This window comes from Lepus europaeus, unplaced genomic scaffold, assembly GCF_033115175.1.
Source record: "Lepus europaeus isolate LE1 unplaced genomic scaffold, mLepTim1.pri SCAFFOLD_47, whole genome shotgun sequence".
NCBI lineage: Eukaryota > Metazoa > Chordata > Mammalia > Lagomorpha > Leporidae > Lepus > Lepus europaeus.
In genome coordinates this window covers 1,828,940-1,841,238 of record NW_026909346.1, presented here as the reverse complement: position 1 = coordinate 1,841,238, position 12,299 = coordinate 1,828,940, and positions in this window count along the sequence as shown.

Below are 12,299 nucleotides of genomic sequence, written 5' to 3'. Positions count from 1 at the left end.
AAAGCTAGAGCAATTGCTGCAAACATGATACTTGTGTTTGTATAGATGACATTTTATGCACTTGCCTAAGAAAATACTTTGCTATTCTCCAAAACCAGTTTGACTGTGATATATGAGTCCATTGCATACCAGTTCCACATAACTTTTTCCGGAAATGACTCGATGAAACCAGAAATATCATTTTGTATTATGGCTAATTCAATCCCAGATCTTGCTACAAACTCTGTGTTTGTGTTTTTTGGATATTATCAGTGGACTTAATGGTTTAGAATTAATTTTAGCAGGGACAATTTTCTTCTGTGCTTGGAAACACTAAGTATTTCCACATGGAGACACAAACTCAACATATACGTGTGTTCTAGGCATAAAGCTAGAGCAATTGCTGCAAACAAACATGATATTTATATTTCTAAACATGATTTTTTCTCCACTTGGCCAAGGAAACAGTTTGCTTTTCTGCAAAACCAGTTTGAGGGTGATTTCTGAGCCCATTGCCTACCGGTTCCTCAGCACTTTGTCCGGATATGACTGGATGAAACAAGAAATATCCTCCTGTGTTATGGCTAACTCAATCCCAGATCTTGCTACAGCCTCTGTGTTTGAGTTTTCTGGATATTATCAATGGACTTTTTGGTTTTGACTGAATTTAAGCAGGGAACATTTTTTTCTGTGCTGGGAAAGACTAATTAGTTCCACGTGGAGACACAAACGCAACACATACATGTGTTCTAGGCAGAAAGCTCGAGCAATTGCTGCAAACAAACATGATATTTATATTTGCAAACATGGCTTTTTCTGCACTTGGCCAAGAAAAAGAGTTTGCTATTCTGCAAACCCAGTTTGAGGGTGATTTCTGAGCCCATTGCCTACAGGTTCCTCAACACTTTGTCCGGATATGACTGGATGAAACCAGAAATATCATTTTGTGTCATGGCTAATTCAATCCCAGATCTTGCTACAACCTCTGTCTTTGAGTTTTCTGGATATTGTCAATGGACTTTTTGGTTTTGACTGAATTTAAGCCGGGACTATTTTTTTTTTTCTGTGCTGGGAAACACTAATTAGTTCCACATGGAGACAAAAATGCAAATCATACATGTGTTCTAGGCAGAAAGCTAGAGCAATTGCTGCAAACAAACATATTTATATTTGCAAACGTGACTTTTTCTCCACTGGGCCAAGAAAAAGAGTTTGCTTTTCTCCAAAACCAGTTTGTGGGTGATTTCTGAGCCCATTGCAAACCAATTCCTCAGAACTTTGTCCGGATATGACTGGATGAAACCGGAAATATCCTCTTGTGTTATGGCTAACTCAATCCCAGATCTAGCTACAGGCTCTGCTTTGTGTTTTCTTGATATTATCAATGGACTTTATGGTTTTGACTGAATTTAAGCAGGGAATATTTTCTTTTGTGCTGGGAAACACTAAAGAGTTCCACATGGAGACACAAACTCAACAAATACCTGTTTGCTAGGCAGAATGGTAGAAAAATTGCTGCAAACAGACACGAAACTTGTGTTGGTATAGAGGACATTTTATCCACTTGCCTAAGAAAACACTTCGCTATTCTCCAAAACCAGTTTGACTGTGATTGTATGAGTCCATTGCATACCAGTTCCACAGCACTTTTTGAGGATGTGACTGGACGAAACCAGAAATATCCTCTTGTGTTATGGTTAACTCATACCCAGAACTTGCTATAAACTCTGTGTTTGTGTTTTCTGGATATTATCAATGGACTTTATGGTTTTGACTGAATTTAAGCAGGGAATATTTTCTTTTGTGCTGGGAAACACTAATTAGTTCCACATGGAGACACAAACTCAACAAATACCTGTGTTCTAGGCAGAAAGCTCGAGCAATTGCTGCAAAGAATCATGATACTTGTGTTTGTATAGATGACATTTTATGCACTTGCCTAAGAAAATACTTTGCTATTCTCCAAAACCAGTTTGACTGTGATTATCTGAGTCCATTGCATACCAGTGCCACAGCACTTTGTCCAGATATGACTGGATGAAACCAGAAATATCCTCTTGTGTTATGGCAAACTCCATCTCAGGTCTTGCTACAACCTCTGTGTTTATGTTTTCTGGATATTATCAATGGACTTTATGCTTTGTAATGAATTTAAGCAGGGAATATTTTGTTCTGTGCTGGGAAACACTAATTAGTTCCACATGGAGACACAAACTCAACACATTCGTGCTTTATAGGCAGAAAGCTAGAGCAATTGCTGCAAACAAACATGATATTTATATTTGCAAACATGACTCTTTCTGCACTTGGCCAAGAAAAAGAGTTTGCTTTTCTCCAAAACCAGTTTGAGGGTGATTTCTGAGCCCATCGCATACCAGTTCCTCAGCACTTTTTCCGGATATGAACTCGATGAAACCAGAATATTCTCTTGTGTTATGGCTACCTCAATTCCAGATCTAGCTATAGGCTCTGCTTTGTGTTTTCTTGATATTATCAATGGACTTTATGGTTTTGAATGAATTTAAGCCGGGAATATTTTCTTTTGTGCTGGGAAACACTAAATAGTTCCACATGGAGACACAAACCGAACACATAACTGTTTGCTAGGCAGAAAGCTAGAAAAATTGCTGCAAACAGACTTGATACTTGGTTTGTATACATGATATTTTATGCACTAGCCCTGAAAACACTTCGCTATTCTCCAAAACCAGTTCGACTGTGATTATCTGATTCCATTGCATACCAGTTCCACAGCACTTTTTCCGGATATGACTGGACGAAACCAGAAATATCCTCTTGGGTTATGGTTAACTCATACCCAGATCTTGCTATAAACTCTGTGTTTGTGTTTTCTGGATATTATCAATGGACTTTATGATTTTAATTGAATTTAAGCAGGGAATATTTTCTTCTGTGCTGGGAAACACTAATTAGTTCCACATGGAGACAGAAACTCAACACATACCTGTTTTCTAGGCAGAAAGCTAGAGCAATTGCTGCAAACATGATACTTGTGTTTGTATAGATGACATTTTATGCACTTGCCTAAGAAAATACTTTGCTATTCTCCAAAACCAGTTTGACTGTGATATATGAGTCCATTGCATACCAGTTCCACATAACTTTTTCCGGAAATGACTCGATGAAACCAGAAATATCATTTTGTATTATGGCTAATTCAATCCCAGATCTTGCTACAACCTCTGTGTTTGTGTTTTTTGGATATTATCAGTGGACTTAATGGTTTTGAATTAATTTTAGCAGGGACAATTTTCTTCTGTGCTTGGAAACACTAAGTATTTCCACATGGAGACACAAACTCAACATATACGTGTGTTCTAGGCATAAAGCTAGAGCAATTGCTGCAAACAAACATGATATTTATATTTCTAAACATGATTTTTTCTCCACTTGGCCAAGGAAACAGTTTGCTTTTCTGCAAAACCAGTTTGAGGGTGATTTCTGAGCCCATTGCCTACCGGTTCCTCAGCACTTTGTCCGGATATGACTGGATGAAACAAGAAATATCCTCCTGTGTTATGGCTAACTCAATCCCAGATCTTGCTACAGCCTCTGTGTTTGAGTTTTCTGGATATTATCAATGGACTTTTTGGTTTTGACTGAATTTAAGCAGGGAACATTTTTTTCTGTGCTGGGAAAGACTAATTAGTTCCACGTGGAGACACAAACGCAACACATACATGTGTTCTAGGCAGAAAGCTCGAGCAATTGCTGCAAACAAACATGATATTTATATTTGCAAACATGGCTTTTTCTGCACTTGGCCAAGAAAAAGAGTTTGCTATTCTGCAAACCCAGTTTGAGGGTGATTTCTGAGCCCATTGCCTACAGGTTCCTCAACACTTTGTCCGGATATGACTGGATGAAACCAGAAATATCATTTTGTGTCATGGCTAATTCAATCCCAGATCTTGCTACAACCTCTGTCTTTGAGTTTTCTGGATATTGTCAATGGACTTTTTGGTTTTGACTGAATTTAAGCCGGGAATATTTTTTTTTCTGTGCTGGGAAACACTAATTAGTTCCACATGGAGACAAAAATGCAAATCATACATGTGTTCTAGGCAGAAAGCTAGAGCAATTGCTGCAAACAAACATATTTATATTTGCAAACATGACTTTTTCTCCACTGGGCCAAGAAAAAGAGTTTGCTTTTCTCCAAAACCAGTTTGAGGGTGATTTCTGAGCCCATTGCAAACCAATTCCTCAGAACTTTGTCCGGATATGACTGGATGAAACCGGAAATATCCTCTTGTGTTATGGCTAACTCAATCCCAGATCTAGCTACAGGCTCTGCTTTGTGTTTTCTGGATATTATCAATGGACTTTTTGGTTTTGACTGAATTTAAGCAGGGAATATTTTCTTTTGTGCTGGGAAACACTAAAGAGTTCCACATGGAGACACAAACTCAACAAATACCTGTTTGCTAGGCAGAATGGTAGAAAAATTGCTGCAAACAGACACGAAACTTGTGTTGGTATAGAGGACATTTTATCCACTTGCCTAAGAAAACACTTCGCTATTCTCCAAAACCAGTTTGACTGTGATTGTATGAGTCCATTGCATACCAGTTCCACAGCACTTTTTGAGGATGTGACTGGACGAAACCAGAAATATCCTCTTGTGTTATGGTTAACTCATACCCAGAACTTGCTATAAACTCTGTGTTTGTGTTTTCTGGATATTATCAATGGACTTTATGGTTTTGACTGAATTTAAGCAGGGAATATTTTCTTTTGTGCTGGGAAACACTAATTAGTTCCACATGGAGACACAAACTCAACAAATACCTGTGTTCTAGGCAGAAAGCTCGAGCAATTGCTGCAAAGAATCATGATACTTGTGTTTGTATAGATGACATTTTATGCACTTGCCTAAGAAAATACTTTGCTATTCTCCAAAACCAGTTTGACTGTGATTATCTGAGTCCATTGCATACCAGTGCCACAGCACTTTGTCCAGATATGACTGGATGAAACCAGAAATATCCTCTTGTGTTATGGCAAACTCCATCTCAGGTTTTGCTACAACCTCTGTGTTTATGTTTTCTGGATATTATCAATGGACTTTATGCTTTGTAATGAATTTAAGCAGGGAATATTTTGTTCTGTGCTGGGAAACACTAATTAGTTCCACATGGAGACACAAACTCAACACATTCGTGCTTTATAGGCAGAAAGCTAGAGCAATTGCTGCAAACAAACATGATATTTATATTTGCAAACATGACTCTTTCTGCACTTGGCCAAGAAAAAGAGTTTGCTTTTCTCCAAAACCAGTTTGAGGGTGATTTCTGAGCCCATCGCATACCAGTTCCTCAGCACTTTTTCCGGATATGAACTCGATGAAACCAGAATATTCTCTTGTGTTATGGCTACCTCAATTCCAGATCTAGCTATAGGCTCTGCTTTGTGTTTTCTTGATATTATCAATGGACTTTATGGTTTTGAATGAATTTAAGCCGGGAATATTTTCTTTTGTGCTGGGAAACACTAAATAGTTCCACATGGAGACACAAACCGAACACATAACTGTTTGCTAGGCAGAAAGCTAGAAAAATTGCTGCAAACAGACTTGATACTTGGTTTGTATACATGATATTTTATGCACTAGCCCTGAAAACACTTCGCTATTCTCCAAAACCAGTTCGACTGTGATTATCTGATTCCATTGCATACCAGTTCCACAGCACTTTTTCCGGATATGACTGGACGAAACCAGAAATATCCTCTTGGGTTATGGTTAACTCATACCCAGATCTTGCTATAAACTCTGTGTTTGTGTTTTCTGGATATTATCAATGGACTTTATGATTTTAATTGAATTTAAGCAGGGAATATTTTCTTCTGTGCTGGGAAACACTAATTAGTTCCACATGGAGACAGAAACTCAACACATACCTGTTTTCTAGGCAGAAAGCTAGAGCAATTGCTGCAAACATGATACTTGTGTTTGTATAGATGACATTTTATGCACTTGCCTAAGAAAATACTTTGCTATTCTCCAAAACCAGTTTGACTGTGATATATGAGTCCATTGCATACCAGTTCCACATAACTTTTTCCGGAAATGACTCGATGAAACCAGAAATATCATTTTGTATTATGGCTAATTCAATCCCAGATCTTGCTACAACCTCTGTGTTTGTGTTTTTTGGATATTATCAGTGGACTTAATGGTTTTGAATTAATTTTAGCAGGGACAATTTTCTTCTGTGCTTGGAAACACTAAGTATTTCCACATGGAGACACAAACTCAACATATACGTGTGTTCTAGGCATAAAGCTAGAGCAATTGCTGCAAACAAACATGATATTTATATTTCTAAACATGATTTTTTCTCCACTTGGCCAAGGAAACAGTTTGCTTTTCTGCAAAACCAGTTTGAGGGTGATTTCTGAGCCCATTGCCTACCGGTTCCTCAGCACTTTGTCCGGATATGACTGGATGAAACAAGAAATATCCTCCTGTGTTATGGCTAACTCAATCCCAGATCTTGCTACAGCCTCTGTGTTTGAGTTTTCTGGATATTATCAATGGACTTTTTGGTTTTGACTGAATTTAAGCAGGGAACATTTTTTTCTGTGCTGGGAAAGACTAATTAGTTCCACGTGGAGACACAAACGCAACACATACATGTGTTCTAGGCAGAAAGCTCGAGCAATTGCTGCAAACAAACATGATATTTATATTTGCAAACATGGCTTTTTCTGCACTTGGCCAAGAAAAAGAGTTTGCTATTCTGCAAACCCAGTTTGAGGGTGATTTCTGAGCCCATTGCCTACAGGTTCCTCAACACTTTGTCCGGATATGACTGGATGAAACCAGAAATATCATTTTGTGTCATGGCTAATTCAATCCCAGATCTTGCTACAACCTCTGTCTTTGAGTTTTCTGGATATTGTCAATGGACTTTTTGGTTTTGACTGAATTTAAGCCGGGACTATTTCTTTTTTTCTGTGCTGGGAAACACTAATTAGTTCCACATGGAGACAAAAATGCAAATCATACATGTGTTCTAGGCAGAAAGCTAGAGCAATTGCTGCAAACAAACATATTTATATTTGCAAACATGACTTTTTCTCCACTGGGCCAAGAAAAAGAGTTTGCTTTTCTCCAAAACCAGTTTGAGGGTGATTTCTGAGCCCATTGCAAACCAATTCCTCAGAACTTTGTCCGGATATGACTGGATGAAACCGGAAATATCCTCTTGTGTTATGGCTAACTCAATCCCAGATCTAGCTACAGGCTCTGCTTTGTGTTTTCTGGATATTATCAATGGACTTTTTGGTTTTGACTGAATTTAAGCAGGGAATATTTTCTTTTGTGCTGGGAAACACTAAAGAGTTCCACATGGAGACACAAACTCAACAAATACCTGTTTGCTAGGCAGAATGGTAGAAAAATTGCTGCAAACAGACACGAAACTTGTGTTGGTATAGAGGACATTTTATCCACTTGCCTAAGAAAACACTTCGCTATTCTCCAAAACCAGTTTGACTGTGATTGTATGAGTCCATTGCATACCAGTTCCACAGCACTTTTTGAGGATGTGACTGGACGAAACCAGAAATATCCTCTTGTGTTATGGTTAACTCATACCCAGAACTTGCTATAAACTCTGTGTTTGTGTTTTCTGGATATTATCAATGGACTTTATGGTTTTGACTGAATTTAAGCAGGGAATATTTTCTTTTGTGCTGGGAAACACTAATTAGTTCCACATGGAGACACAAACTCAACAAATACCTGTGTTCTAGGCAGAAAGCTCGAGCAATTGCTGCAAAGAATCATGATACTTGTGTTTGTATAGATGACATTTTATGCACTTGCCTAAGAAAATACTTTGCTATTCTCCAAAACCAGTTTGACTGTGATTATCTGAGTCCATTGCAAACCAGTGCCACAGCACTTTGTCCAGATATGACTGGATGAAACCAGAAATATCCTCTTGTGTTATGGCAAACTCCATCTCAGGTTTTGCTACAACCTCTGTGTTTATGTTTTCTGGATATTATCAATGGACTTTATGCTTTGTAATGAATTTAAGCAGGGAATATTTTGTTCTGTGCTGGGAAACACTAATTAGTTCCACATGGAGACACAAACTCAACACATTCGTGCTTTATAGGCAGAAAGCTAGAGCAATTGCTGCAAACAAACATGATATTTATATTTGCAAACATGACTCTTTCTGCACTTGGCCAAGAAAAAGAGTTTGCTTTTCTCCAAAACCAGTTTGAGGGTGATTTCTGAGCCCATCGCATACCAGTTCCTCAGCACTTTTTCCGGATATGAACTCGATGAAACCAGAATATTCTCTTGTGTTATGGCTACCTCAATTCCAGATCTAGCTATAGGCTCTGCTTTGTGTTTTCTTGATATTATCAATGGACTTTATGGTTTTGAATGAATTTAAGCCGGGAATATTTTCTTTTGTGCTGGGAAACACTAAATAGTTCCACATGGAGACACAAACCGAACACATAACTGTTTGCTAGGCAGAAAGCTAGAAAAATTGCTGCAAACAGACTTGATACTTGGTTTGTATACATGATATTTTATGCACTAGCCCTGAAAACACTTCGCTATTCTCCAAAACCAGTTCGACTGTGATTATCTGATTCCATTGCATACCAGTTCCACAGCACTTTTTCCGGATATGACTGGACGAAACCAGAAATATCCTCTTGGGTTATGGTTAACTCATACCCAGATCTTGCTATAAACTCTGTGTTTGTGTTTTCTGGATATTATCAATGGACTTTATGATTTTAATTGAATTTAAGCAGGGAATATTTTCTTCTGTGCTGGGAAACACTAATTAGTTCCACATGGAGACAGAAACTCAACACATACCTGTTTTCTAGGCAGAAAGCTAGAGCAATTGCTGCAAACATGATACTTGTGTTTGTATAGATGACATTTTATGCACTTGCCTAAGAAAATACTTTGCTATTCTCCAAAACCAGTTTGACTGTGATATATGAGTCCATTGCATACCAGTTCCACATAACTTTTTCCGGAAATGACTCGATGAAACCAGAAATATCATTTTGTATTATGGCTAATTCAATCCCAGATCTTGCTACAACCTCTGTGTTTGTGTTTTTTGGATATTATCAGTGGACTTAATGGTTTTGAATTAATTTTAGCAGGGACAATTTTCTTCTGTGCTTGGAAACACTAAGTATTTCCACATGGAGACACAAACTCAACATATACGTGTGTTCTAGGCATAAAGCTAGAGCAATTGCTGCAAACAAACATGATATTTATATTTCTAAACATGATTTTTTCTCCACTTGGCCAAGGAAACAGTTTGCTTTTCTGCAAAACCAGTTTGAGGGTGATTTCTGAGCCCATTGCCTACCGGTTCCTCAGCACTTTGTCCGGATATGACTGGATGAAACAAGAAATATCCTCCTGTGTTATGGCTAACTCAATCCCAGATCTTGCTACAGCCTCTGTGTTTGAGTTTTCTGGATATTATCAATGGACTTTTTGGTTTTGACTGAATTTAAGCAGGGAACATTTTTTTCTGTGCTGGGAAAGACTAATTAGTTCCACGTGGAGACACAAACGCAACACATACATGTGTTCTAGGCAGAAAGCTCGAGCAATTGCTGCAAACAAACATGATATTTATATTTGCAAACATGGCTTTTTCTGCACTTGGCCAAGAAAAAGAGTTTGCTATTCTGCAAACCCAGTTTGAGGGTGATTTCTGAGCCCATTGCCTACAGGTTCCTCAACACTTTGTCCGGATATGACTGGATGAAACCAGAAATATCATTTTGTGTCATGGCTAATTCAATCCCAGATCTTGCTACAACCTCTGTCTTTGAGTTTTCTGGATATTGTCAATGGACTTTTTGGTTTTGACTGAATTTAAGCCGGGAATATTTTTTTTTTCTGTGCTGGGAAACACTAATTAGTTCCACATGGAGACAAAAATGCAAATCATACATGTGTTCTAGGCAGAAAGCTAGAGCAATTGCTGCAAACAAACATATTTATATTTGCAAACATGACTTTTTCTCCACTGGGCCAAGAAAAAGAGTTTGCTTTTCTCCAAAACCAGTTTGAGGGTGATTTCTGAGCCCATTGCAAACCAATTCCTCAGAACTTTGTCCGGATATGACTGGATGAAACCGGAAATATCCTCTTGTGTTATGGCTAACTCAATCCCAGATCTAGCTACAGGCTCTGCTTTGTGTTTTCTTGATATTATCAATGGACTTTATGGTTTTGACTGAATTTAAGCAGGGAATATTTTCTTTTGTGCTGGGAAACACTAAAGAGTTCCACATGGAGACACAAACTCAACAAATACCTGTTTGCTAGGCAGAATGGTAGAAAAATTGCTGCAAACAGACACGAAACTTGTGTTGGTATAGAGGACATTTTATCCACTTGCCTAAGAAAACACTTCGCTATTCTCCAAAACCAGTTTGACTGTGATTGTATGAGTCCATTGCATACCAGTTCCACAGCACTTTTTGAGGATGTGACTGGACGAAACCAGAAATATCCTCTTGTGTTATGGTTAACTCATACCCAGAACTTGCTATAAACTCTGTGTTTGTGTTTTCTGGATATTATCAATGGACTTTATGGTTTTGACTGAATTTAAGCAGGGAATATTTTCTTTTGTGCTGGGAAACACTAATTAGTTCCACATGGAGACACAAACTCAACAAATACCTGTGTTCTAGGCAGAAAGCTCGAGCAATTGCTGCAAAGAATCATGATACTTGTGTTTGTATAGATGACATTTTATGCACTTGCCTAAGAAAATACTTTGCTATTCTCCAAAACCAGTTTGACTGTGATTATCTGAGTCCATTGCATACCAGTGCCACAGCACTTTGTCCAGATATGACTGGATGAAACCAGAAATATCCTCTTGTGTTATGGCAAACTCCATCTCAGGTTTTGCTACAACCTCTGTGTTTATGTTTTCTGGATATTATCAATGGACTTTATGCTTTGTAATGAATTTAAGCAGGGAATATTTTGTTCTGTGCTGGGAAACACTAATTAGTTCCACATGGAGACACAAACTCAACACATTCGTGCTTTATAGGCAGAAAGCTAGAGCAATTGCTGCAAACAAACATGATATTTATATTTGCAAACATGACTCTTTCTGCACTTGGCCAAGAAAAAGAGTTTGCTTTTCTCCAAAACCAGTTTGAGGGTGATTTCTGAGCCCATCGCATACCAGTTCCTCAGCACTTTTTCCGGATATGAACTCGATGAAACCAGAATATTCTCTTGTGTTATGGCTACCTCAATTCCAGATCTAGCTATAGGCTCTGCTTTGTGTTTTCTTGATATTATCAATGGACTTTATGGTTTTGAATGAATTTAAGCCGGGAATATTTTCTTTTGTGCTGGGAAACACTAAATAGTTCCACATGGAGACACAAACCGAACACATAACTGTTTGCTAGGCAGAAAGCTAGAAAAATTGCTGCAAACAGACTTGATACTTGGTTTGTATACATGATATTTTATGCACTAGCCCTGAAAACACTTCGCTATTCTCCAAAACCAGTTCGACTGTGATTATCTGATTCCATTGCATACCAGTTCCACAGCACTTTTTCCGGATATGACTGGACGAAACCAGAAATATCCTCTTGGGTTATGGTTAACTCATACCCAGATCTTGCTATAAACTCTGTGTTTGTGTTTTCTGGATATTATCAATGGACTTTATGATTTTAATTGAATTTAAGCAGGGAATATTTTCTTCTGTGCTGGGAAACACTAATTAGTTCCACATGGAGACAGAAACTCAACACATACCTGTTTTCTAGGCAGAAAGCTAGAGCAATTGCTGCAAACATGATACTTGTGTTTGTATAGATGACATTTTATGCACTTGCCTAAGAAAATACTTTGCTATTCTCCAAAACCAGTTTGACTGTGATATATGAGTCCATTGCATACCAGTTCCACATAACTTTTTCCGGAAATGACTCGATGAAACCAGAAATATCATTTTGTATTATGGCTAATTCAATCCCAGATCTTGCTACAACCTCTGTGTTTGTGTTTTTTGGATATTATCAGTGGACTTAATGGTTTTGAATTAATTTTAGCAGGGACAATTTTCTTCTGTGCTTGGAAACACTAAGTATTTCCACATGGAGACACAAACTCAACATATACGTGTGTTCTAGGCATAAAGCTAGAGCAATTGCGCAAACAAACATGATATTTATATTTCTAAACATGATTTTTTCTCCACTTGGCCAAGGAAACAGTTTGCTTTTCTGCAAAACCA